The sequence below is a fragment of the Scomber scombrus genome, chromosome 2 (assembly GCF_963691925.1).
Source record: "Scomber scombrus chromosome 2, fScoSco1.1, whole genome shotgun sequence".
In the NCBI taxonomy this organism is placed as follows: Eukaryota; Metazoa; Chordata; class Actinopteri; order Scombriformes; family Scombridae; genus Scomber; species Scomber scombrus.
This window is the reverse complement of record NC_084971.1, coordinates 15,814,006-15,839,381: the sequence shown is the minus strand read 5'-3', so window position 1 is coordinate 15,839,381 and position 25,376 is coordinate 15,814,006. Positions and strand designations below refer to the sequence as shown.

The following is a 25,376-nucleotide window of genomic DNA, read 5'->3' as shown; positions in this document are numbered from 1 at the left end:
CAGCAACCTGCAGCCATGAGTGAGAAAGCAGGATATCAAAATTCTATGTAATAAGTATAACACTCCTGAGATCGTGCTCGTGTCCATTGACTGTTTATTTTATTCAGACTCTGCTTCATGGGACATTTCCTCGCAGTTACAGTTTGCTTTGTTGGGAGCAGTTAATAATTTGGTGGGGGGATTTGAAGGAATTTTGCGGTTTGCCAAAACTGTGTCTCGAGTACAAAACTCGCACAAACACTCACCACAGATTCTTCAGACATGACTAACAGTGATATCAACATATACCAGATAAGGTACTGAAAACGGCTGCAATTAAAGACTGTCTATTTTGAAGCACGTTAAAGTCGCAGTAATTCTGTCATTCCTCTTTCTCAGAGAAAAGTATTTGTTGTTTTTAAAAGTGAAACCGTTTCACTTGCAAACAACAGCATGTGACATACTGTAGACTCTCCAACGCAGTGATCTAGCTTATCAAACATTGGTGCGAGAGAGCAGAGTATTTTATATGCAAAGAATGTCTGACTCATTATCCTGTGTGTGTGTGCGTGACAGTCACATCTTCAGTTAGGCTGAGCTAAACAAGGTTAGTTAGATCATTTACACATTTCTTCTCCCCACTGAGTCTTTAGCTGTCACTTTGCATAGAGAATGGAGCCCTGACTACTCCCGTTTTACATAGCAGTTGAAGCCTGATAACATGTTTTTTTTTTTCTTTCTTTCTCCAAGAGCTGGGTAAGCTTCCTAGTTTCACCTCAAATATGCTTGAATGATTTAGTCGTTCCATCAGCATTTTCAACCATAGCAGATGTTGTGAATGAGATGAAGTGAAAATATTTTGTTGCTGTTCAGCGTGAACTGATTACCAAAAGCTGCATGTCACCCACACTCAAGCAAAAATAATGAATCACACTTCTTGTTGTCCTACTGTATTTATCAAGCACAGGGTATAAACATGTTGGCCTCCTAGGCTTTTATCAAAGCAGTTAGCATAGATAAATAACATTCACACAGGTGAAGTGGTTACATGACCCGTCAACTATGCTTTTTTTGGTTGCATATATTCACTAAAAACCCACTAAATGGGTGTCAAACACATTCTTAAAGAAAAATGATATTTATCCAACTGTGGCTCTTAGCCCGGAGTCTAGTCAAGTATTTAAACTGCTCATATACTTTCTTTTTTTTTTAAAGTCTAAATAATTTCATAGAAGAGCAAGGCACTGTAGTTTTAGCAAATTGGGAACTATTTTCATCTGCAGATTTGGTGCACTGGTAAGTATTTGCAGCACCAGGATGGTGTATGTGGGACAGACTCAAAATAAACTACATGTTCATTGTAACAAAGCAGATGTCATAATTGCAACAGTGTGGCTCACTGATGTGTTTTTGATCTGTGACACAGAGGGATAAGCTATATCTTTGCTTTGGCTGCAGAGATCATACGTTTTGTTTTTTCATGTAATTTCTTTAAACATAATTAATGAATTAATACCTTTCAGATATGTTTTAAGATGTATATAAAATACTCTACACTGAACAGTAATGTGTCTGATATATTGGCGTGGGGGGGGGGGGGGGGGGGGGGGGGGGTTCCACCCAAAAAAGCTTAATAATCTTAAAATCTGTAAAATTGTATCTACTACTTCTCCCTCATTGAAAACTCCACAATCTATAGGTTTTTCATTTCAGACATGTAACTGCTGGACACAACATGTCTCCTATTTTATTGTAAAGTTCATTCTCAGTGTATGTGCACTGGAGGCTTAAAATGTCCACATCATATTTGTATCAGTTGAATATTGGACCATGATTGGCTTCAAAACTATTTGTGATGTCCCAAATTATGCTTGTTGGCTTGCCCCTTAAAATGGGATTTTCAAAACTTTCCATTTTCAGCACATGAAAATGAGATGCAAACAGCCTTCCAGTGTCAAACTCTGCACATATATCATTCTACACAGTGAAACTCAAGCATTCACCAATAGGAACAAGAAGAAACACATATTTTTGAGTGGAGAGGGACTTTAAAATATAAATGTCACCAAATGTATCCTTTGAAGAATAAGAGATACTTTAAATATTAAGCATACCCTTAAGTTAAAACATATAAAATATATAACATGTAATACAAGGTTTTTATACACAGACAGCAACACGGTTCATATTATTTTGAAGACACTCTTTATTGAATATATTACGCATTATTAGAGTACATAATCCAGGAATCAAACATTTTACAAAACCATCACTTACTCCACTCATTTATTTTACACAGCATACTCTACATTCATGAAGTTATTCATTCTTCTAGGCAGCCTTCACTCAAAGGGACAACCATCTGTCTTTGCATCTTCTTACATACGCCTCGATCCATCCTTTTGGTCCTTCGATTCACTCCACAATTAGTTATGGTCACATATAGGCCTGCAATTCAAAGCATTTTCACTCGATTTTCATGCAGCCATCAGTGCTCTACGAGACAATTGGCCCTTTTCATATCTTGACTGTGGATGAACCCTGTAACCTTGTGTTAGTGAACACTACTCCAATTTAAATTGCCTTGGGTGGACTGCGGCCAGCTGCCTGGGGGCATTGCCTCTCAATGACGATACCTTGTGATGGGACGGCCGGCTTTTACACAAACACACATACACATATCCTCACACATCTCTGCTCAGTTTGATTTCACCCTATTGGTTACACTGCCAGCCTGTTACAGCTATCAACCAAATCAAACATTCTGACAGGATGTTCAGTAGTAAACTTTTATAACCCTGATCTCCACTCCTTTCCTTCTCGTTGGCCTCTGTTTCACCAATTTCTACAAGATACCTTGCCCTGGGTGTGCATTTTGCTTTATTAGCCATTTTAACACTTGCAGAGGCATTTTAACTACCTGCCTATGAAACCTACTGTGCAACATAAAAATATATGGTATTTTCTTAAGTATTAGGATTATTGGGCTCTAAAAGTGTTTCAGAGGTTTTAGTGAAAACATCCATACAGCTGTAAGTAAGTCCTGTCATACCTGAGATATGGTATATAAGCTATGAAACACACGACCCATCCATCCAACATACACATATTATCATCATTATGACAGTTAACTGATAAAAGTTAATCAGCAAGACACTAAAATGAGATCAGACACACAGATAAATGAGAATTTCTTTTGAATATTTGCGTTTAGCCCTGGTTTTACTGCATTTAGCATGTAGTGGCTTTAGGGCAATGGTCACCAACCCTGCTCCTGAAAAGCTTCTGCTCTGCATATTTGAGGTATCTCCCCACTCTAATGCACTTGATTCTAATTATTAATTCGCTATCAAGCCCTTGACAAGCTTCAGCTGCTTGATAACGAGTCACTAATTAGAATCAGGCGCGTTAGAGTGGGGAGATACCTCAAACATGCAGGGCAGTAGCTCTTCAGGAGCGGGGTTGGTGACGGCTGTTTTGGGGTAATTGTATGAAAATACAAACAAACCATTCTCAACGAGAGACGCAACAAAAAAAGTCAAAGGCCTCATTCTTGCCTTTAAAAACAAGCCTCAAATATTTCCTTCCCCTCGGTTAATGCCGCTGTCCTCGGGCTAAGCAGCTGATTTATTGACAACAAGCCACCATGGCTGGATGTTTTTAAAAGCAGGGGATTTTTAGCTCAAACATTTTATGGTCTTTGAACCACGAGACACAGTGTGGCGAACGGGATGGAGACCTCATGACTGCCGACAGACATGACAGGCGGGGAGGCGCATCCCCCCTCACCCCACCTCCACCGCACCATCGGCTCTCTCTGTGGGACGCTTTTGTCCGATAAGAGGTCATGCACCACACCCGATTTAAGTCATGTGCTCCTCATTGCATGACGAGCAACACAAGACAACAGGGATGTGTTTGGTTGTGGGCGAGCGAAGGCATCAGCATGTGCGTCTGGGTACATTTTGTGCTAATCTTAATCTGAGAAACGTATATGTGTTGTCTGTGTTCATATCTTTTTTCTTGTCTTTGGTGCATATTGAAAGTATGAAAGGTTGTGATGGGCTGGAAGAGAGGTGCTCCGTCCCTTTGAGTGGGTGTGTAGGATCTGGGTCGGGGCTTTTTAGTACTTTAAGACCTTAACTCTGCCCTGGGGAACTCTTACTCGACACCCACGCCTCGTTCTATTAAACTCTGGACCGCATCAACATTCCTGAGATTAATTTAAACACAAGCTTTATAGCTACTCATACACATACACACAGTATATTATTGCTGTGAGATAAATTCCTACAGCCAGAAGAAAGTTGTTGTCAGCACTCATGTGAGTGATAAATATAGTGATGATCTGATCCAGTTTATAAAAGAGAATGACAACCGCATTTTACAAGTGAAGTCACTAGATTAAATAATTCAGGTACCCACTACCACATTTGAAAGTCAATCCCAGTCACACTTTCTGGCTGTCTGATAAATAAGAGTCAAAAATAAGAGAAACGTGTCGCTAAAACATTTACAAGTTTCTTCTTCTGCTTTCGTTGTCTGATGCACCCCAAAACAGACGTGGATGTGAACTGCAGGGTGGACTAGCAATGTAACACTATATTGGGTGTGTATGCAGATGTGTACACACATGGAGTTGATACATATGGTTCACTCTGCCATAAATGTTGGCTCTAGGACATATGTGCTGACATTTTTAGCTATGCAGATGCAAAAAGTATCATTTGAGCATATTAGTAAGGGCTCTGCTGAAAAAATAAAGTGATTGGTATAGTACAGTTGGTTGTTTAAAACTATGTTGATAATCAATGAATCGTTTTAAATAATAGTTCAGGAAAAAAGGCCTTAAATTCTCTGTTTCTCATTTACTAAAAGTACTTTTTTTTGTTTTCTTGGCCCTCTGTGATAGTAAACTAAATATATTTGGGTTTTGGACTGTTGATTAGAGGAATCGTGACACTGAAGATGTCATTGGGGTAATTATGAGACATTGTTCACCATTTCCTGACATTTTATAGACCAAATTACTAATAGATTAATTGGAAAAATAATGGACAGATTAATCAAAAAGGGAAAAAACCCCTGCAACCCTGTTTGAAGGTTAAATGACCACTGACAACAAGTACTTGGCAGGGATAGTTACCATCATTAAGGAAAGTGACTGTTAATATATGTGGGGAATGAGCACTGACTAAAACCACAGGACGTCATTCATGCAAGGTCTCCTCATTCCAATATATTTTAATATTGAAACATATCCATTATTATTCCCCACCCTTAACCACACTGGTTTGATTGCCCACACTTCTCCATATTATTATTCATATTACTATTTGCCACTTGTGAATTTTGGACTAACTAGTCAGTCCAACCAACTATTTCAGCCACAAAGTTAGTGATCAAAAACCTAATATAATATATTATAATTATAACCTATATAACATAATAAGAAGATGTTGAGGCCATTTTCTCACTCAAGCAGTGATTATTTCACTCTGTCCTGCAATAATATGTACAATACAATTCATTCTCCCTCGTACATAAAGTTCCAATCACTGGCTGTAGCTCCAAGATACTAACTTTATATGAGCTAAGAAAAACAGCCTTGTCATAAATTCATTCAATTAAATTACTTTGTAAGGGTGTGACACCATGATATATTCCAAACTAATAGGAAAAAATAGTTGGATTTACAGGGTAGACACATATACAATGATACAGAACCAGGAGACGGTGGGTTTAATTCGTCTCTGTTAACTATATGCTTCATCTCATCATGTTGAGATGGGATGTAGGTGATCCTGTCTGAGCTCTGAGGGGAAAAAAAGCATATGACAAATGTATGCAGTTGATATACATGGCTGCTACAGGATATATACAACCACAAATTGATGCTGTTGCTCTCTCACTTAATCTATCTTTCTCTCTCACTCACACACACACACACACACACTTTCTGCTAAGCCCTTAATCACAAACATGCTCATTTCCACCCTACATGTTTACCCAGACAGATCAATCCAGCTGATCCAGCCGCTGCCTGACCTTGACCTTAAACTAACCCTGAGAGATAGAGCTCCTGTAGGAGGACTTGCTCACTTTAATATACAAATACTGTGGTGCTGACTTGAATAAAATAGTTGGGGACATACTGTAAGTAGCAACTTGTGTGTCCAAGCTGTCCACTGCGGCTACACTCACTGTTGATGGGGTACTTGTGTGCATACATTTGCACGTGTCTGCATACTTATATGCAAGTGTATTGTTTTATATTGTCTGCATGTATTGTCTGCGCATGTGTTGGTTTATGGTGGTGCACATACATACATCCACTGTATTCCATCTATGCGTGCGCCTGCATGCCTGCATACTGTACAAGTTTAAGCTATCCGTCTTTGTGTTTCTGTATTAGTGTGTGTCAGGAGCATGGGTTGTAACTCACTCTGACTGCGAGCCGAGGCCCCTGGCAGGGAAAGCTGTGGGTCTGGCAGGTCTCAGCAGGGCTCTAAAACAGCTCTGCAGCTCAGCTCTGCTCAGCTCGGCTCTGCTGGTAGTCGCGGGCCCGTCTCCATGTCACTCTGAAGAGGTATTCAAGAGAACTCCTTACTGGGAGGCCTCCAGCGTGAAAACAGGACAATGTCATCATGTCTTATTGTTGGCAGCCATGTTCATAGCCCCACAATAGGTTCTGATTCAGCGAGCTAAAAAGAAGCATGGACATTTATGCCAGTTGATTTTCTTTTGCCATTTTACCATGATGAATGGCAGCACAAGCACTGTTTAAGTCATTGCCGACCTGCCAGCTCTGCCTTAGAGAATAGGCAGCAGTGTGGCACCTCCTTAAATCTTGAATCAAACTTTATCACTGACTACTTAACAGTCTCCAAGCAACAGTACGTCAGATTTTTCATAAAGGCATATGCAGACTATATATTTTTTGTGGGTAAGAAATATTCTACTTGTATAAAGTTTGACCAGGATTTAGATGAAAAATTGATTTAAACTTACAATAATACACAAGAAGAACAGCTAGCTTAGCTCAGTCATAATTACGTATTGTATCCTGAACATTTTACATTTGTAGAGAAGAGAAACATGGTTTACCAAGCAGTTAACATATGCATCAGAGCTACTTAGTGACCGACAACAACGGGGACCAGACTGCCCTGTCTGAAGCCCCTCAGGAGTCCATACTCATTTTGAAGTTACCAGCTTTGCATAATTACACGATTGTGAAAAATGATGAATGACTAGTTTCCTTTTAGCTAACATGATACAACATGAAAGTAAGACCATTTTAGTGCTGTTGGAAGGTCTATTTTTCTTTGTAAACAGTGGCTAGCTGTTTTCCCAGGCTTCCAGTTTTAGTGCTAAACGAGGCTTAACACATCCTGGATCAGTCTCTCTGCTGAATGCACAGAGATTACATTGATATATGATTTTCTAATTTCCCAAAATATCAGTGTAGTGTATCAGAGTAGTTCTTTTAATTTTAGCTCACATGCCTAAACTCTGATCATTTTTTTGTCTTGACTTATTTACCATACAAAAGAAGCCCCTGAAAAAATTGTTCAGTCTTGTGTAAGTACTGCAGCAACAGCTGTCCCTGTTTGTTTTTTTCTTAAATGTTATGAAGTAGAACTGAATAGGCTTATTGTAATACTCATAACGCTCAGTCATCTGGCTGCCACTGGACCTGCATATGAATCATATGTCTGTGCCTTACACTCGCCTCAAATGTTCATAATTCCTCATGGGAGATGAGCAGCAGTTAACAATTCATAAAGTTTACAGTGACATTTTACTGTTATTGTTACTAAATTTTATGTTCACCTTCATCTTAGTCATTTACAGTTAGACTAATATGATCTTAATCTGAAAATGCTGCCTCTTAAATTCAACATCTGCAGTATCCCTCTGTGGATGACTTAGACAGCACACAGCACATATAAAGAGAAAAAAAGACAAGCAGAAAGGTGAAAGGCAGAGGGGGTGAATGAAATAAAGATGTGAATATGTAAAGTGGGTGAGTAGATGAAGCTGCAAGAGGGTGAAAAAAGAAAGAGAGGGTAGTGGGACGAGATGAAGGAGAAATAGGTTGCAGAGGAAGGAGTTTAGAGCAATAGTGAGAGGGAGAGAGAGAGAGAGGGAGGTTATGGCCTGGACTCTGACCCAAATTTTAAATATGGGCTCTGACAACCTGATCTGACCACGCCGCTGTGTGGTCTTCCTTTCTTTCCATTCGTTATGGATTCATGACGACCACACGCCTCTCCTCTCAGCGCTCTGTGCAGTCACTTGACGAGTCGGAGCACGTTCATGTAATGCAACATTAAAATTACGACAAGCTCGAGGTCGCAGTGTCACGAGATGTTTTTTTTCTGGGGGTTTCAAAAACCGCATTGCTCCTTTCAGCCTATGCGTGCATCAAACACATATGACACCTCAGGCTTAAAGCGGGCTACCAAGTGTAGACTCATGTAATTATATGATACAATAGAGCTGCTTTATAACAGAGTTAGCTTTTCCTGAAGCATTGTGAATGAAACCATTTTTCATACAGGCAGATATATTTTGTAATTCAGAGAAGGAGGCTGAAAATGTCTTTATGTACCAGAAAGAGAACACTGGGTGCAAGCTTAAGGCGTTGGCAGGGCTTGTTGGCATTCATCTTTCTGCTTTAGTTGGTTTGCTGGCGATGCCTTTGCCTGTCTGGTTATTTTATGGCCAAGCAGGAGTTATAACCAAGCCAATTCCTTCAGAAGAAAAAAAATATCAAGATTTGGGGGTTTTGGCAGGGTTAGCGTGATTTTTAATAGCTAGTTTTAATATTTCGTTAGAAAATCATATCAAAGAGAAACCATATCACAATAGTGTGCTGTAAAGCTGGTATTATTCTCATCATTAAAAAGAATGAGGACGTCTTTCACTGTAGTCTCATCTTTTTAAGAAGTGTCGATACAATTCTTGAATTTATAACCCGCCTGCCTGAATACACATCAGCACAAACACACACACACACACACACACACACACACACACACACACACACACACACACACACACACACACACACACACAAACGCCTCCTGTTCTGTGTGTTAAGATCGCTGGGAGTTAGGTGACAGATACTGAGAATGCCTCAGCCTAAATTAAGCCCTCTGCTTCATCAAAAACATCCTGCCTTCTTGCTCGGGTTGAGATTGTGGCAACTTCTCATGGGGAGCGCAGGTAAACTAGTGGGAACAAACACACACATATACATACTCATACACATTTGTAAGGACTAAATAAGATTTTCTGAGACTGGTAAAACCAAAAAAAATGTTTTGTTTCAGATTCTTCAGGACAGTTTTCATATTTTCATAGTTTATTATGTATTTTAGTAAGTTTCTGGTAAATTACAATATTTCTTGATTCAGTACTTTTCCCTTAAATTGCAAACTGTCCTGAAAGAAGGAAGTGCACCACGTAGGCAGACTCCACCTCCTCAAATAAAGTGTACTCTATGGATTCTATACTCTAAATGTTCACATAGGGCTATAAATGCATACACACACATACATGCACACAGATAACAGATATGAAAAGACCAGTGGTGAAACTTAACAAGGTGCTTCTTTTATGTTTGGCCAATTTTGAGATACTAACAGTAAAATGCTTTTTATCTTTCAATGTTTGAAGTTAGAGAAAAAAATGTTACAAGCAAAGCATAAAACATTTAGAAAACATGATGATTTAAACTACTCAAGCACTTGAGCCAACAGCTACAACAATTTAAAAAGTTATTAAAGGTCAGTTATTAATTTTGAATTCTGAAAGGCATCAATCTTCATAACATTGACAAGCAAAGGTTTAAATGCGTGACCTTTAAACACACCATATTGTCCCACTCTGTTGCAACTTTTAGTAAATATTTGAGCATTTCTTTCCATATGCTCACTGGAAAAGAAACCATATTCACCTGCATGTACGCACAGTCTCAGTATGACCCATATACAGTATGAGAGAGAGCAGAAATTGGGTGGGAGGGGAGCAGGGGAGGTAAAGGAGGGAGGGCTGCACCACTCTGCTCCAGCTCCACTTCCACTGGTGACCCCACAGCTGTAAATCTGAAAGTAGAAGACCCATTCCTTACTTCTTGTTTCTTTTTTGGGGGTTGGGTGGGGGGTTCGTCATTTTACTCACCAGCATTGCACACATTGCAGAGAAGAAGTGACTGTCAGTATTTAATATAGACTTATTATGTCCATCTGGTAAGTCTCAGTCAGATGTTAATCTGTTTGACAAGTGAGTTCACAAGGTAAAGTCTCGATCTTTGTTTGCAGATGTGTTGACTTTTTAAATCGAAAGTATGAAATTTAACAGATATGATTTCCCTGACACAACAACAAATGTAAAAAAAAAAATTTGAAAAAAGGTGCTTTTGCCTCTTTGTGTTAACAGGCAATTAAGCAAGTTGTCTGCCTTGAGATTCAATTATTGACATGTGAGTAAACAGAGAGCCATTGCTGAAACAATAGTTAGTTCTTTTTTTTAAAAACTCCTGCTCATTAGCCATGTATCTCGTCTTATTTACACCCTCTCCAAAGCTTTCTGTGTGACAGTTGCCAGTAAGAAAAAAAAATGGAAGAAGAGGGTGAGAACATAACAGAAAACATTCTCACTAATACAGTCAACTTCCCGGAAAAACTAGACTGTGACCAATTAATTATCTCCATGCTTGCAACCCAACACACAACATACAAAAAGAACGCAACAGTTAATGTGGTGGTTACCAGCTAGCTAGAGAGTAAAATTTGGTTGAGGTCAGCCACAGTTTTTCATACAGCCCCCACTGGCTCAGAAATACAAGAGTGGATCAAGTTGAGATTGAAATGGCTCCCAAAATGACATTAAAAATATTAATATCTGCAGCGTTACATTATGTTGCCAAAGTCTACCCAAATAAGTCCTTGCATAGTCTGCATAAAATACTGTCAGCTTCTAGATTTGTAGCCAACTTACAAATTTGGTCTTTGCCTATCTAATTGCCTGGAACATGACACTGGGAGGGAAAAACTGCCCATATTTTCAAAATGTTAATGATTTGCTGTTTTGGACATTGTGAACCACCTGTCAGAGTGAACTGTATCAGCTTTCCTGAAATGTCAGGGCCTGTTTTTGTGGATTGAATATTATTATGTTCTATTCAGCCATACATCTCTGTGCAACAATCATTGCTTCAGCTTTAAGAAACATGGTGAATGCTGGCATTATGGGCTACTCTTTATGTAAATGCTCTTATTTAGCTAACCAAGTACTCGCCTAAAGCTGTATAACAAATCTACAGTCAGGCTGACAGGCAATTGAAAACAGCACATGGAAAAATGTTATCAGGTTTGAAATAAATCATGAAATTGTTCATTCTCCTCACAATTTACTTCATTCGATCCAGCCAAGATCTTGCAGTTTATTTGTGATTTGGCTACTTTCCTATGCTAACAGTGTCTTTATATTAAATTACGTGTTTTGCGTCTTTTTCTTACGTACTAAGTTCCAGTAAGAGTATAAATGGTCTTCAGATGTTTCAGTTGGTGTTTCTTACTTGTGTGCCAGGATCAGACTACAGAACTTTAGCTCAACCTGAAATACATGGGGCACGTGGAATAAAAATGAACTAGCTTTAGCCGCAACAGTTACTCATTTTATCCCATGTGGTGTGTCGTAGTGGAAGACAATGTACGCAACGTCTGGGTCTTCACAGTTTCCCCAAAAATAGACTTGTGGGTCATAATTATTGTGGCCGTCTGTCACCAACTTTGACAACTTTTGTAATGTTAAGAGTTTAAAATAATTTAGTACCAACATTAAAATAGAGCTTTAAATGTTTTCACGGAAAAGCATCCAAGTGGTTACCAATAGTTTCATATTATAAGAAGTTAGTTTTGTAAGGTTATAAATGGTTTGCCATTTTAGCTGATTAACATTTGCAGTTGTGAGGTTTGATTAGATTTTTCCTGTGCTTGTAGCGTTTTTTTGTGAATTGGATTATTATATTAGTATGTGAGTGAATGCAGTCACTAATAAAATCTGCAAGAACTCCTCAGGTTAGACCACTTATTTTTCTTTTCTTTTTTTCTCACAGAAAATGGCAAAACTGCAAACTCACACAAATAATGTGAGGAATTGTTGAAATTGTTTTAATTATTCCTGCAGGGACTGCTTTTTGTATAAAAGGGTGCTTATTCAAATTACATTAAGTTGCTCAGGTTCTCTAATAGCTTTTCAGATACAGAATACATTTGTTTTGCTCACAGTAGTAAGGCACTCAAATACGGACAGTGGAGAGGGGAGCATGATGGGCTATGAGGGGAATTTGGATGCGCTGACAAGGCAAAATTAAGCTGAGTTTATCCTCCAAACTCCCATCACCCTCTGACCCCTCCCCCACCTCCCATACAGCTTTTGCAACAGGGGCGTGTGTAATCTATTATGTACTGTACATGCTCCTTTAGAACAAGTAGATTTATGAAATGGTTGTAGCTGTTGCTAAGGCCCTGCTGGTAGGATAAGAACTCTGTGCTTGTTGCATTCATTTTTGCCTCCAACTCCTCAGCTGTAGTTGTCTCGAGACATCTTTATCCTCCCCACATGCTTAATAAAGCCAGAGGCTATATGACAATTAAGCTACATAGCATTTGAAATGCCACCAGATGCGAGCAAACTGAGAGTGTGATATCAAACAGTGATATAGATGGTTTTTCATGACCACATTAATAGTTCAGAATCTGGAGTTCCACTTTAAAGCGTCAGTATGCTTCAAACAAAGTGCTCGTCTGATCAGCAGACAGTATCTGAACCATCCTCCTTGCATCGCTCCGATGTTGGAATTTGAAAGACTCAGTTTGACAATTTCTGTAACTTTGCAAACATCAAGTACTGACAAGTATGCCCACTTCACCCAGCAAAGGTGAGAAAGTAAGCAGGACTTGAACCCTCAACGCCTCTTCTTGAATCTTCACACAACTAATTACCCCACTTTTGTCTGTGTGAAAGTATGTGTCATTATCCACTGTGTGTAAAACACAGTTCATCACGGTTCACCCCTCTTCTGTAACAGCAGGCTTTTTGCACCACCTTCGAGTTTAACATTTGGAACAGGCATAAACACTTTTGCCTTTGGACATGTTTAGACAGCTTGTTTGTTTTAAGCTTACTGAATAAACGAGATATAACGTGTTAATAAGTGAGCATTAGAGGTGATGGTAGGCGTATTTTGTTACCTTTACATAGCCAGTCTAGCCGTTCCACCTTGTTGTTTCCGGTCTTTACGTGAAGCTAACATACTGCTGGCTTTAGCTTCATATCTACCATGCAGACATGAGAGTGGTGTTGATTGCCTCATCTAACTTTCTACAAGAAAGCAGACATTCGTAATTCCCAAAACTGTTCCTTTAAAATGAACAGGATATGAAAACTTACAGGAGGAGATGTCACAGTTGTTGTGATGACATGATAAGGGGAAGTTGCTAGCACCAATCTTACATTGAATATACATATATGTATGTATACACATATTTAATGTATACACAGTTTCTGCATGCAATCATACTGTATGTGGTACATTCTGTTTTCATTCACACGTCCACATTACCCAAAATAACCCATTATGTGTGCCAAGGAGATAAGTCAAGACAAAAACAGCCAAGTACGACAAGAAAACACAAGGGCCACAAAGGAAGAAAAACTGTCAAACTAAATGAAAGTGTCATGTACACACATCTGAATATTTGGGATGCAGATATAAAAGATATTTACAAAACTATTGGTTTTGGACTCAGATGGGCGCTGTGTTACTGTTCTTATGCCCAAGGAATGAGAAGGAACTTCCAAGAAGGCACATTGCTGGGCTTAAGGTTGCCTCGGGCCTGTCTGTCACATTGTGGCTCCCATCTCTCTGGTGCCAACATAAAACAGCTCTTCATTCAACACTTTAAAAGATCCACACATTCATCCATAGACGCAGGCAATTTATTCATGTCCACATCAGCTCGCAAAGGTTACATTGAGAAAAGCAATGCAGATGCTGGCATTTCCCCAAAGAGCATCAAGGGTACAAAAACACAGGCGCGTACAACGCACATACACACACACAATCTCCCTTGTTTCTGAAAACCAACCATGGAAGGATCACGCTGTCCCCATGACTGATGATTTTGCCAACATAAAGACCGAAAAGAGCAGCAACTGATGTTTTCCAAGTGGCTTGAATATCGTCCATTGACAGTTTCGATAGAAGCGGAAAACCTCTTTTCTGTAATGGAAGAAGGTTTTGGGGAAGATGGGTTTTCCCTTTTTGTAATAGCATCGGAGCCAAGCTTGGCATGGAGGGCTTCTGGACTGGAGGATGTCTGCTTGGGCCAGACAATGGGGTTTCAAGTGAGCCACAGCTAGTAGAGGAAAAGATCAGAGCGACCATGAAGCTCTGTCGGCCCGTGATTAAATGAAAATGTTCACTTCATCCTCTTAACTACAACTGTTACAAAAAAGTTTGGGGAACTAGCATCTCACGTCCATTTTTACCACACTGAAATACAGTACAGACCCACTACAATTCACCATGAGTTCAAAAAAACCTGTGTATGGAGGGCAAAATGGCCATCATGACTACCAAAAAGGTTTGACACTCAACACCACAGATTTATTTGGTGAGTTCTGGCAGCAGAACACCTTCTTTGGCAAATGATTTTTCTGCCAAAACAAACGCCCGCTTTTCCTCACCCCTTACACACATGAACACACACATTCACTTGCTGACTCCACACAATGGCATGACTGTATCTGCAGCATTAAACAGACATCTGCCAATCGCCCTGCGGAGCTCATTGTTACACAACACGGAGCAAACAAACGTTGAGCCGAGTTCAGCCTCCAGCAGATTTTGCAATGCAAAGAGAAAGTGCGGATGAGGTCTGCCAACATGCATCGTTGACCCCAAATAGCCAGAAAACAACTGGAAACCAGTCTGCCTCTGTAGATGGTTGACAAGGGAGAGAGGAGAATAGAGGAGGAATGACTTTTCCATATATTTAAGTGGAAATGAAGCTCAGCCTCTTGACTAGGAGGGCTGCATTTCTCTTCATACTATAGAAAATAGTTTCACACAATGCAAACATCAACACTGCAAATATGAAGCGGCACTACATGCTTATGTATCTGCAAACATAATTGCTAAGACAAACAGTGGGAGATGAAGGCCGATTGCTGATTGAACTGAACTGGGTGCAGAAAAGTTACCTGTCAACAGCTTGACATTCCCTATGAAAAGTAAACAGTGAGTAAGGGTGAGGGCCAGAGAGTTAATATGTCTGGATGTGTGCATTTGTGTATAGTATACATTTGTGTGTACACAGTGCTGACCCCTGAGTCTACAGATCTCAATTTCGATTTGTGCATGAGAGACAGAGAGACACGCCTCCTGCGCCTATAGCTGAAGCCTGAGAGTCATGTTTGGTGTTTATTTTAACCTCAGTCCACGAACCACCTAAACTTGCTGTATCGCACAGCACAGCTCTGTTATTATATTTGTTTACACTGGCAACATGATGCTGCCAGATCTTTTCAAAGGGGACGGCTGGAAATTGTTTCCTTCTGAGGTGATTTATTGACGCTGTAAATGGATCTCTCCCATCAAATAGTTGTAATAGTTTGCATGTTAAGCCTTTCCTTTCTTTGTCCTTAGTAACTACTTGCTAGTTTCAAGCTTGTGATTTAATAGATTGAGTTGCAACATTAAGTCCCCCTCCACTCAAAACTGTTTTTCTTTTTGTTCCTACTGTTGGATGTTTGAGCTGAATGATTTATGTGCAGAGTTTGACACTTGAAGGCTGTTTCCACATTCATCTGCTGAAAGTGGAAAGTTTCTCTGGGCTGACTAAAAATCCAATTTTAAGGATATGATTTGTGACATCACAAGTAGGTGGGAGCCAATCCTGATCCAGGATTCAGCCTACTCAAGTGTGAAGTGGAAACTTGAAAGCTCCAGTGCACATACACTAAGAATAGACTTGACAGTAAAGTAGTAAACATTTTGTGTCCAACAAGAAATTGAAACTTTTGAACTTAAAAATATTTGTATATTCATAGTCTGGAATTTTTAATGAGGGATTTTATTAATATAATAATAAAATTTAACCTTTTTTGTAGAAAAACCATATCAGACAAAGTATTATTCAAAGTAGAACATTTTATAAATATCTTATAATCATATAATAATAATCATGTCTGGAGGGGATTATTAAGGAAGATCTTAGCTAGTAAATACAAAAGCAATCAGCTGATATGAATAGGTCACTTTAGCATCAGAAAAAGTAGCATGACTTCCAAAAATTACAGTTTTAGGGAGCCAACCAGCATGTTAAAGTCCCCCTCCATTCAAAATGTGTTTTGCTTCTTGTTACTTCAATTGTATGTTTGATCTTCACTGTGCAGAATGACATATAAGCAGAGTTTGACACTAGAAAGGTTGTTTTTAAATGAATGAATGAATTGACCAATGTTGGAAATTTGCTCTACGCTCACTGAAAATGTGAGTTTAAGGCGTGTGCCTGTGAGCATAAGCTTGTGACATCACAACTTTGGAGCCAGTCATGGTCCAGTTTGAAACTTGGGAAAGTGTGATGTGGAAACTTTAAGTCCCCATATGAAAAACATCTTTATATTCATAGATTCTGGGTTTTCTTTTAAGTAGGAAGAAGGAGTAGATGCATTTTAACTATGTTTTTCCTAGCAGGATATTTTTATGTCTTAAAACATTTAACTTTAAACTTAACCAGAAATCTTGTGTAAATGTTAATATCACTTTTTATTTACATGTGCAAACATGGACAAATAAGTGTGTCACAGCTAGAAGTATCAATGCAGTTTAAAGTGAGGGAACATCTGATTATACTAACATGGCTGAAGCTTTATCAAGTGTCAGATGTGTCGACCTAATTCTATTTTACCTCTTTTACTCTTCAGTATAAATGTATCTCGTATGACGTTAGTTCGTACAGTTAGGTATGCAACAGTAACACCTGGCAGTTACATTTTTAGTCATAACTAATTTCAAAATAACTAGATTGTTTGGTGAAACCTGTTCTCATTTAATGATGAATTACAGTGAGGCCAAGAGCTGGTGTAACTGGCTCTACAAAGGCAGTGGACACATTATCTCGGGTTAAGGTAGTACTACGAAGGGGAAATAACCATTTCTCTATATGTGATGGCTGATTTAACTCCTCTCTATTTACTTAAGTCATACCAAAGCCAGGTCTTGCAGTCTGATTGTCTGAAAGCAGGTCAGGAGGGTTCATTCTCATTTTTTAAGAGGGGTGCTGGTGGGATCCACACAGGGAAGGTCTGCTCCAGTTTTTCTTGCCCTCTCGCTTTTGTCTGCAGTGTTTGCTCTGGATTTGAGTGGTTCTTCTGGTGTTGGGAGCGCTGTCAGCACACACCCTACAGTAATGGCAGCCTCTGTTAGACAGATCTAGGACTGAGCCGCCACTGGTAAGAGGGGAGCATAAACTAGTCTCATGGGCGTGCCGCTTTCACCTGTTGAGTCATGCCACCATGGTGCACTCACCACCATCTTCTTTCTGCTGCATATGCACATATTATACATGCCAACAAACAAACTCCGCCACTGAGCCATCTGTGACTAATTCACCAGCAGTCACATTCAAGGACACCTACAGGTTCAACCGCTGAGTCTCAAGCAGATAAAGAGAAGCCGTGGTGCATGTTGTGTCAGTGGCCCTTTCACCCGTTTCTATTCTCTGTCTTGTCATCACTCAGTACGACTTTGTCATCCAAAGACTCGCTCTAGTGGCGTACTTATCACTGTTAAAATGGGTTTACTCCATGAATTAGCTGTTTTGTAAGCGGAGCTACAGAGAGAGAAAATAAGAGCATACTGGACTCAAAATGTCACCCTCTCTTCACTGCGTGCCGTAGATACATATTCATAAAGATATTTTTTTATTTCTTCTCCTTTTTGAAAAGTTCCTTTGATTAAATATTTTGACAGGATTGCCTAATTCACAGCAAGAGCGGAGAGGCCTGCACCAACTTGCTGTAATTTAAAACCCAACTATAAGCAGACACGGACTGAGGTGAAACTCCTGTTTGAAAAGCCCCATGATATTTACACTCGATAAAACGTCTCATTCTTGATTAAAGCCAGGACTCAAGACTGTCTAGCCTCCCACACACACGTGTTTCTAGAAACTATAGTAGCTACAACACTTGCTGGTACATATTCTCTTACAACTAAAGCGACACCCTGTTGGAGCGCATAAAACATGAAGCAGAAAACACGCATTACAGGAGGGCTGTGACTCAGGAACATAGCTGGTAATGGACCTGGGTGGCACTGGCCCACCCATATTAATCACTGGTCCACCCAGCCATCTTTTAGCAAAATACATGTATATAAGGAAATAAATAAATATCAGCTCGATTTGTTGACTTGAGGTGTGTATTGAATTTGTCGTCTGATTAAAACAGAACTGCTTAAATAAAGTGTTGGAAGTCTCCACAATGTAATTGGTTCTGACATGCAGACCTTCCTGAGCTGCCTTCGACCAATAGCTGGCTTTTCAGGCAATGTAACGTTAACACTATAACAACGGCTAAACAAAGTTTTTGATGTGTTGTTTGAAAAAAGTTGAGGAAGAAGAAATGCCACTGCCTCCATTGACCACCAGGCTCATCAGCCCAGCCACTCTCTCACTGGCGGTATAGCATTTTCTCCCAGTCAGCCTGATGCGGGTTCACCCATAGCCATGGGAAGTAGAGGTGCTGGGGTAATTGCAGTTTATAGGTATATTTGTGTTGTTGCAAGTTTGGTTTTTTTTCTGTCATGTGCGAGCTAGTGCAGCAAAAATAGATACTGCGTTTAAAGATAGTGGAGTGAGGAAAAGAACTGTGTGTCTCACGGACCATTTGACATATGCCAGTAAGAACTACTAAACTACTAAAAACGACTACTAAAAACTGTAGTTATCAACTTGACAAGTCAGTGGAAACAGAATTAAACTTCTAGCCTCTGAAATAATTTTTTAGGCTCTGATGGAGCTCAGGATTTATCAGGAGGACGGCTGAAACAATTTCACTGTAAGAACCTGGTCTGTGTATGTGACCTTTTGAAAGTGTAGAAGACACAGAACATTCACCAACATTAGATCCTGACTGATCATGTCGGGACATTTAAATTATAAATAAAATTACGCTGCTGTGCTATTTGTGTAAATGGTCAATACAAGTATTTAATAGACTCCAACATTTTTGGGAGGGGGTGTTTAATAGTCATCACCCCCAACTGAAATTATGTTTTCGAGGTGGTGGGTTCACTCGCCAATTTATGTGCCATTTATAAACCACATTCAAATTGGTTGAGGTGCTTTTCATCACGGTGGTATGGATAGTCAATAGAGTGTAGTTAGGATAGGATGTAGTTTTCTGTAAAATGTGCAGATTTGTTTTTTCTTGAGCTGACCAGTACTGAAGTAACAATGGCTGTAAGCTATAATGAATGCAAGAGGGACATGTTTCTGCCCAAGTTAACACCTTCCCTGCTGTCTGGGTTTATGTTAAGTTGCCATTTGTCCAATAAAATAGTTAATTAACAGTGCACTGTAGAGCTGATGACCAGCCAGTCTTGCCACTATCTAAAGTCAATAAAAAAACACACTTTTGTTTCAGGTCTGATGAGCTGTTAGATGGTGATGTTGGATAGGTGTTTTCCAGTTATTACCTTTGTGATACAGAACGTTGCAAAGTAAGCTGGTTGCTCGTTTTTCAGTTTGTCTGTTTGTTCTTTTCTCTGGGAAAAGATGACCCACCCACTTTTGCATTGGCTCATCCAAAACACAATTTCTGCCTACGCCTCTGTTGTGACTCAACATTACTGGGATGGATTTGGCTTTGATACAGCAGTTAAAATACTCAGTTATTATCAAACTGTCACTTGTGACACCCCAAAGTGTACAACCTGGAGGGCACTCAGCTTTGACTGAACAATTTAGAGCCCTTCCCATTTGAATTTGACTCCCAGCTAACCCCGATCCCCCACATTCACTCTCTTCTCGGTTAGTAAGAGCGAGGCTGATTGGTTTTCAGCCTGAGGGAGTGACGGCGGCTGGATGGCGGGTGAATAGCAGCCATGAGGGAAGCACACTGTCAGTCCTGTGATAGCCATATGAGATTCCACATGCTCTGATGAGTAATTCCTCCCTCCCTTCTCCATCACCATGTGGTTCGTGGCCCTGAGTCATCGTCCACACTTTCCCTCACTCCCTCTCCCCTTGTCTTTCTGTCTGCTCGTCTGTCTCTCTCTCTCTGTCTTTCCCTCGATGTGGAGAAGATTCTTCCTTCCTTCCTTCAGCAGCGGCCGTCCCACATGGGAAACTCAACAGAATAGCCTCCCTCCGATGACTCATTCACCAACATTGAGAGCTCCACTCCACACCACCCGCTCTACAGCCACGACAGCCCACCACACCACACCCAAGCCTGGATCCCAGTCCTCCACTGCCTGTTTGCCTCGATGTCCTTCCCCTCTCTGTCTTTACTTGTCCCTTTGTGTCTTTCTTTCCTTTCTGTCTGTCTTCTTCTTTTCAAGCATGCTCATCTCCCTCAAGATGTCTCATTATTTACCTGTCTTTATACTCTCATCTGCCTGCCTGTATTTCATCCAGTCTGTACTTTATATCTTAATACTCTTTGCTGCTTGCCAGCCTATTACCTGCCTCTCTGCCTTTCTGTCTCTGTCTTCCAGTTTGTTCCTTGGCACTCAAACACAAAGTCAAAACACTGAAGGACACAGAGCGTTGTCGACTCCCCTGTCTGCATGTTAAACTACGAGGACTCGGCTAGAAATATAATGACAGCATAATTCATAAGTCTGCCAAAAAGGAAACATTGGTATTGTTTAGTTTAGAGATGCTTTTCATTCTGCCTGCGCAGCTCCCTGATAGAGCTGTTACCATTTCCAACTTTGCGCTAATCGCCATCAGCAAACACGTTGTGAAAGTTTTGATGAAACTTCTGAGGTCGCTGTTGTTACGGCTTGATTTCAGCAGCTCCCGTGAGACTTCATCTTGAAATGTGTGTGTTCTGTAATTCAGTAAGCGCTGTGACTTTCATGGGTGGTTTAACTGAGGTGAAAATCTCTGGATGTAACACATACATATACATTGAACAGTGCCCTGGCCCTGCAGTACGACAGGTTGTTAATGTGAATCCCTACACGCCTCTCAGAGATCCTCTACACGCTGCAACAGGAGATTTGTTGACCATTGCAAGAGCAATAAGGATTTTTAGGGGCATTATGACTGGGTTAATAAAACACAGCTGCCCCTAAAAGTCCCTCACTTTTCTTGCTGCCTTTTCTCTCTCTCTCTCTCCCTCCCTCCCCAGCTTAATCGTTCTATGTCTCATTCCAAACGTTTGAGATCAAACTACAGCATTTGCTGGCTCCTTGAGTGCGATTCGGTGCATAACTTTGGTATCTGTTCAATCGTGGCTGAAGAAATGCAACAACCTGCAGTGACCACAACATCTGAAGTTTGACCTTTTAAGGGGAAACGGGGGGAGGGGATCGCTCATATATTTCACACAAAGCAAGCCTGCTTTCCAGTATTTATGAATTGTATATTTATAATGGCAGAGTTTTATTGGGATTTGCAGTGACGTTTTTAAAGGGAGTTGAATGAGTTCAGAGCTGAATTTCCGAGAAGGAGCGCACTGTGTGTTCATTAGAAGTTCAGCTTTCACAGAGAAGGTCAACACAATACCGTAGCACAGTTTTATATACGATGCTCGCATTAACATACCTGCGCACTTATAGTTGTGGTCAGTTTGAGAGCTAAGTGAACCCAGTGACCCAAAGCAGAAAGCAGAAACCTGGGAAATGTAGGCAAAATCTATTTAAAGTAAGTCTACAACCCTGCTAACAAATGGTGCGAGGAGAGAGAATATGAGACAGCCGTGGTGGAAAAAAAAAAAAGGAAAAAAAAGATGTAAGCAACACTGTGCAGCAAGTGGCGAGATGAGTCCGATTGGGCCTTTTAAACAATGTGAAATGCCACTGAGAGAGGCTTGGCAGGCGGTAGCAGCCAGCACTGTTTAATATCACAACTTTAATCAGCACACTTGGTGACTATCCCAGAGCTCCCCGTAGCCATGCTGCTTATTCAAACCAGGCTCATTCCACCAAGCCTCCCTTACTAGGCCCTCAGCTCTCATACTCGTGCTGGCTCCTACTCTCCTGCAGCATATATGGAGAGCTTTTGGCAGGAGTGGTTTTATCTGCTTTCTGTGATGTGTCATGGTGCTTTAGTGGGCTACGTTGGAGGGAATCAATGATGACGATTGAGAGCATCTCTCCCAATCTGGGGAGCACTCGAAAATAATTTCATGTATTCTCTATATTTGATTTTAAATATATTCAACGATAAACCATCTGACAACAAGAGGAGTTAAGAGGGTTTGAAATATTTTAAACACTGTTAATTAGAATTAGGATATCATTTACAATCATAAGGAATTTAATTAGAGCCTTAAAAAGAACTTCAGCCAACAGCAACTTATTACTTACTACCCTATTACTTATTACTTATTACTGCAATGAGGAATACCAGGCATGTAAAAACAAATGACCTGCCACTGATTTGTTATACATAGCCTAAGAATAACTTATGATCATGCAGTGGCTTTTTAACAAGTAAAGCTGACGGAAAGATTAAATATAAATGTAATGGTTTCCCACCTACTCTGACGTTCAAGGCAGCCCGTTTCATTTACAGGACTGCTTTAAGTGTGTTTTAATAATCACCGGGGTCTCGCCGAGTTTTTAAAATAAAAATCCCATGCTTCAGCGAATGTCTTACCTATGTGTCACTTGCAGCATGGAGATGTCACCGTGGCCCTCCGCTCTATTAATTACATAAAGCATCTAGTGTCAGGATGCTAAATTCATTAGTGAGGTATGTACGGCATGCTAGGGTCAGGACAGATATAGAAACAGGCCTCCAAAACAACTTCTTCCCCACTTGACGCACTTGTTCAGCATAATAGAGTATTGCACGTCTCAGGTTTTTCTTTTTTTTGACAGCTCTATCTATCTGTTCCTGCTCATTTGAGTTCAGTTCATGTAGATTTTGAGCTGTGAGCGTGCAAACAGTACAGACAGGGTTCAGGTTTGGATACAGTTACGCATCGAAATAAATGAAGATGAAGTTTTTAATCAAGTTTTGAATTTCTTCTAATTTGGTCTATTTTAGTTCTTTATTAGTGGCTTTGCTAGGAAAATCTTTTTTTCCCCAAAAAAAGCTATTAATCAAGATCTGCACAGCAGAATGAGGCTGGTTAGATGCAGAGTCACTTTTCTAGAGAAATGACATATGAAGGTTGTTCAACAATATATGCAACATATGGAAGAACCTCTGCTCTGGCTTCCTGTAACACTATTAATTGGCATGCTTTTATTTTACAGTTGGCTGCATGTGAAAAGTTTCATGTTTGACTAATCAAATGTGGGGGGGGGTTAGCCAATTGTTGAGCAATGACATTCACTGTTTGACCCTCTGGTTTGTTAAATAAGTGATTTTACATTTGTTTTCTTGTTTAGGGTTAGGGTTAGCCTGAACTGTAGCCCTGACATTGAATATTAAAGAAGAATCACTGTAATATTCCCATGATATTACCTGCGGTTCATAATGAATATATGGTCGCCATTATTCATTTAATTCTTATCATAGCAATGATGTGATAATCTGCTATAATTATTACAGACCGTATTATGTATCTGCGGTATTAAATATGATATCTACCGTATCTAGCCTACTTAATAGTGTGGCGATAGTTGTACTCTTCCATCTGTTCACTGGGCCCGTTTCTTTCCTTTAAATATTAATATTGTGTATTTCCTATAAGTTGGTGGTCACATGAGCCAGAAACTGGGACTTTGTAGGCCAGTTGAATGAATTGAGGACTCACCTTGCCCGCAAAGACCCAGCCTCTGACACACACCATCATCATCATCATCATAACCATCAGCCCCATCGGTGGGGACTCTGTGAAGAGGAAACTCCAAACACCTATGGATTCTGGAAATGTCGTCTGTGCTACTACAACATGTTACTTCCAGACAAGGTAATGAAGGAATGCGATGGGTTTCATCTATGATCACGCCAGATACATACCCAATCATCTGCTGTCTTTCAGTGTCTGGAGAAGTAGCTGCCCCACTGTAGTTACCTGCGTACCGGGCAGGTGTCAGCATCCAGTAGCCGTACGGGGACTGTCTGGTTGGTTGAATGGCTGCCTGGAGGAGATCGCGTCTGCAAGCGAAGTTTAACTTCACCCGTCCATCCACCGCCAGCTCCACTACCACCGCCGCCCCAGTAATATCTGTTCACTTGGTTTTGCACGCATCCCAAATTGAGCAAGATTATCCTTTTGGGGGTGGGGGGAACAAATTGTCTTGTGGAATAAGTCGGACAGTCCCCCTGGCCTATCTTTTCCCCTCTGTCCAAGGAGAAAAAACATGCAGACGCAACAGTGTCGCGCCTTGTGCCAGTCTCCCCTCCTCCTTCCTTCCCTCCCCTCAAAAAAAAAAGAAAAAAAAAAGCTTCTTCGTTTCCCACCGAGAGATCCCCGGTGCGCACACAGCACCCAGCCCGTCACCCAATATCCATTCTGGCAAGAGACAGACGGGGAGACAAGAAGACGGAGAGAGAAGAAGCCCGCTGCTGCTATTGACATGCTGCAGCCTCGATATTATGAGCAGGATATTCCCAAACAGCTGGAAGGAGCTGATAGCCTATATGGTGCTGCGCCCTCGTGTTGGGCCCTCCCCAAAATGGACCGGTGCTAAGTGGTAACCTGGTTATTTTCAGCGCGTCACTGGCTCGTCTCCAATTATAGGTTTCCGTCGGAGGGCGCAGCAATGTGGCCCCGTATTTCCAATTATCCTGACAGAGGACTTTAAAACGCTCTACACTGAGTTAAAATGTCCGAGCATGTGTGTTTGTCTGTAAGTGCACACATTCCTGCAGTGCTGGCTCCGCTGCGGCTGCGGCTCGTCTGCGGCTCTCTCTCAAGGTGTTCCCTCTTTTATCGATGCTGCTCAGGAGGTTAGACACAGGGTGCGATTTGCCGGAGGGGAGTGGGGGGATCCCCCCCACCCCTACCTGCCTCTGCTGAATGATTTTTTTTAAATCACCGGTGTGGACAAAATGTTTATCCCCCTCATAGTGATTTATGTTTCTTCACCAATACACCATTTAAAATATGTCAAATAAACATATTGTATTGAAAATGTAACTAAAGCGCTACAACGTGAAAACAATCTGTAGTGCAAAGAA

General features: G+C 40.6%; 1 long non-coding RNA gene across 2 annotated transcripts; it reads right to left on the bottom strand.

Moving 5' to 3' along the window:
* Positions 1-2,173: 2,173 nt before the first annotated feature.
* LOC133998404 (uncharacterized) lies at positions 2,174-24,424 on the bottom strand. 2 transcript variants are annotated; one of them, XR_009927355.1, is made up of 3 exons: positions 24,213-24,424; positions 6,425-6,560; positions 2,174-2,427 (listed from the first exon to the last, which is right to left on the bottom strand). It is a non-coding gene; the product is annotated as an uncharacterized LOC133998404 (long non-coding RNA). The 2 variants fall into 2 exon arrangements; XR_009927356.1 differs by lacking the exon at positions 2,174-2,427 and adding an exon at positions 5,607-5,794.
* Between the last annotated feature and the right edge of the window lie 952 nt (positions 24,425-25,376).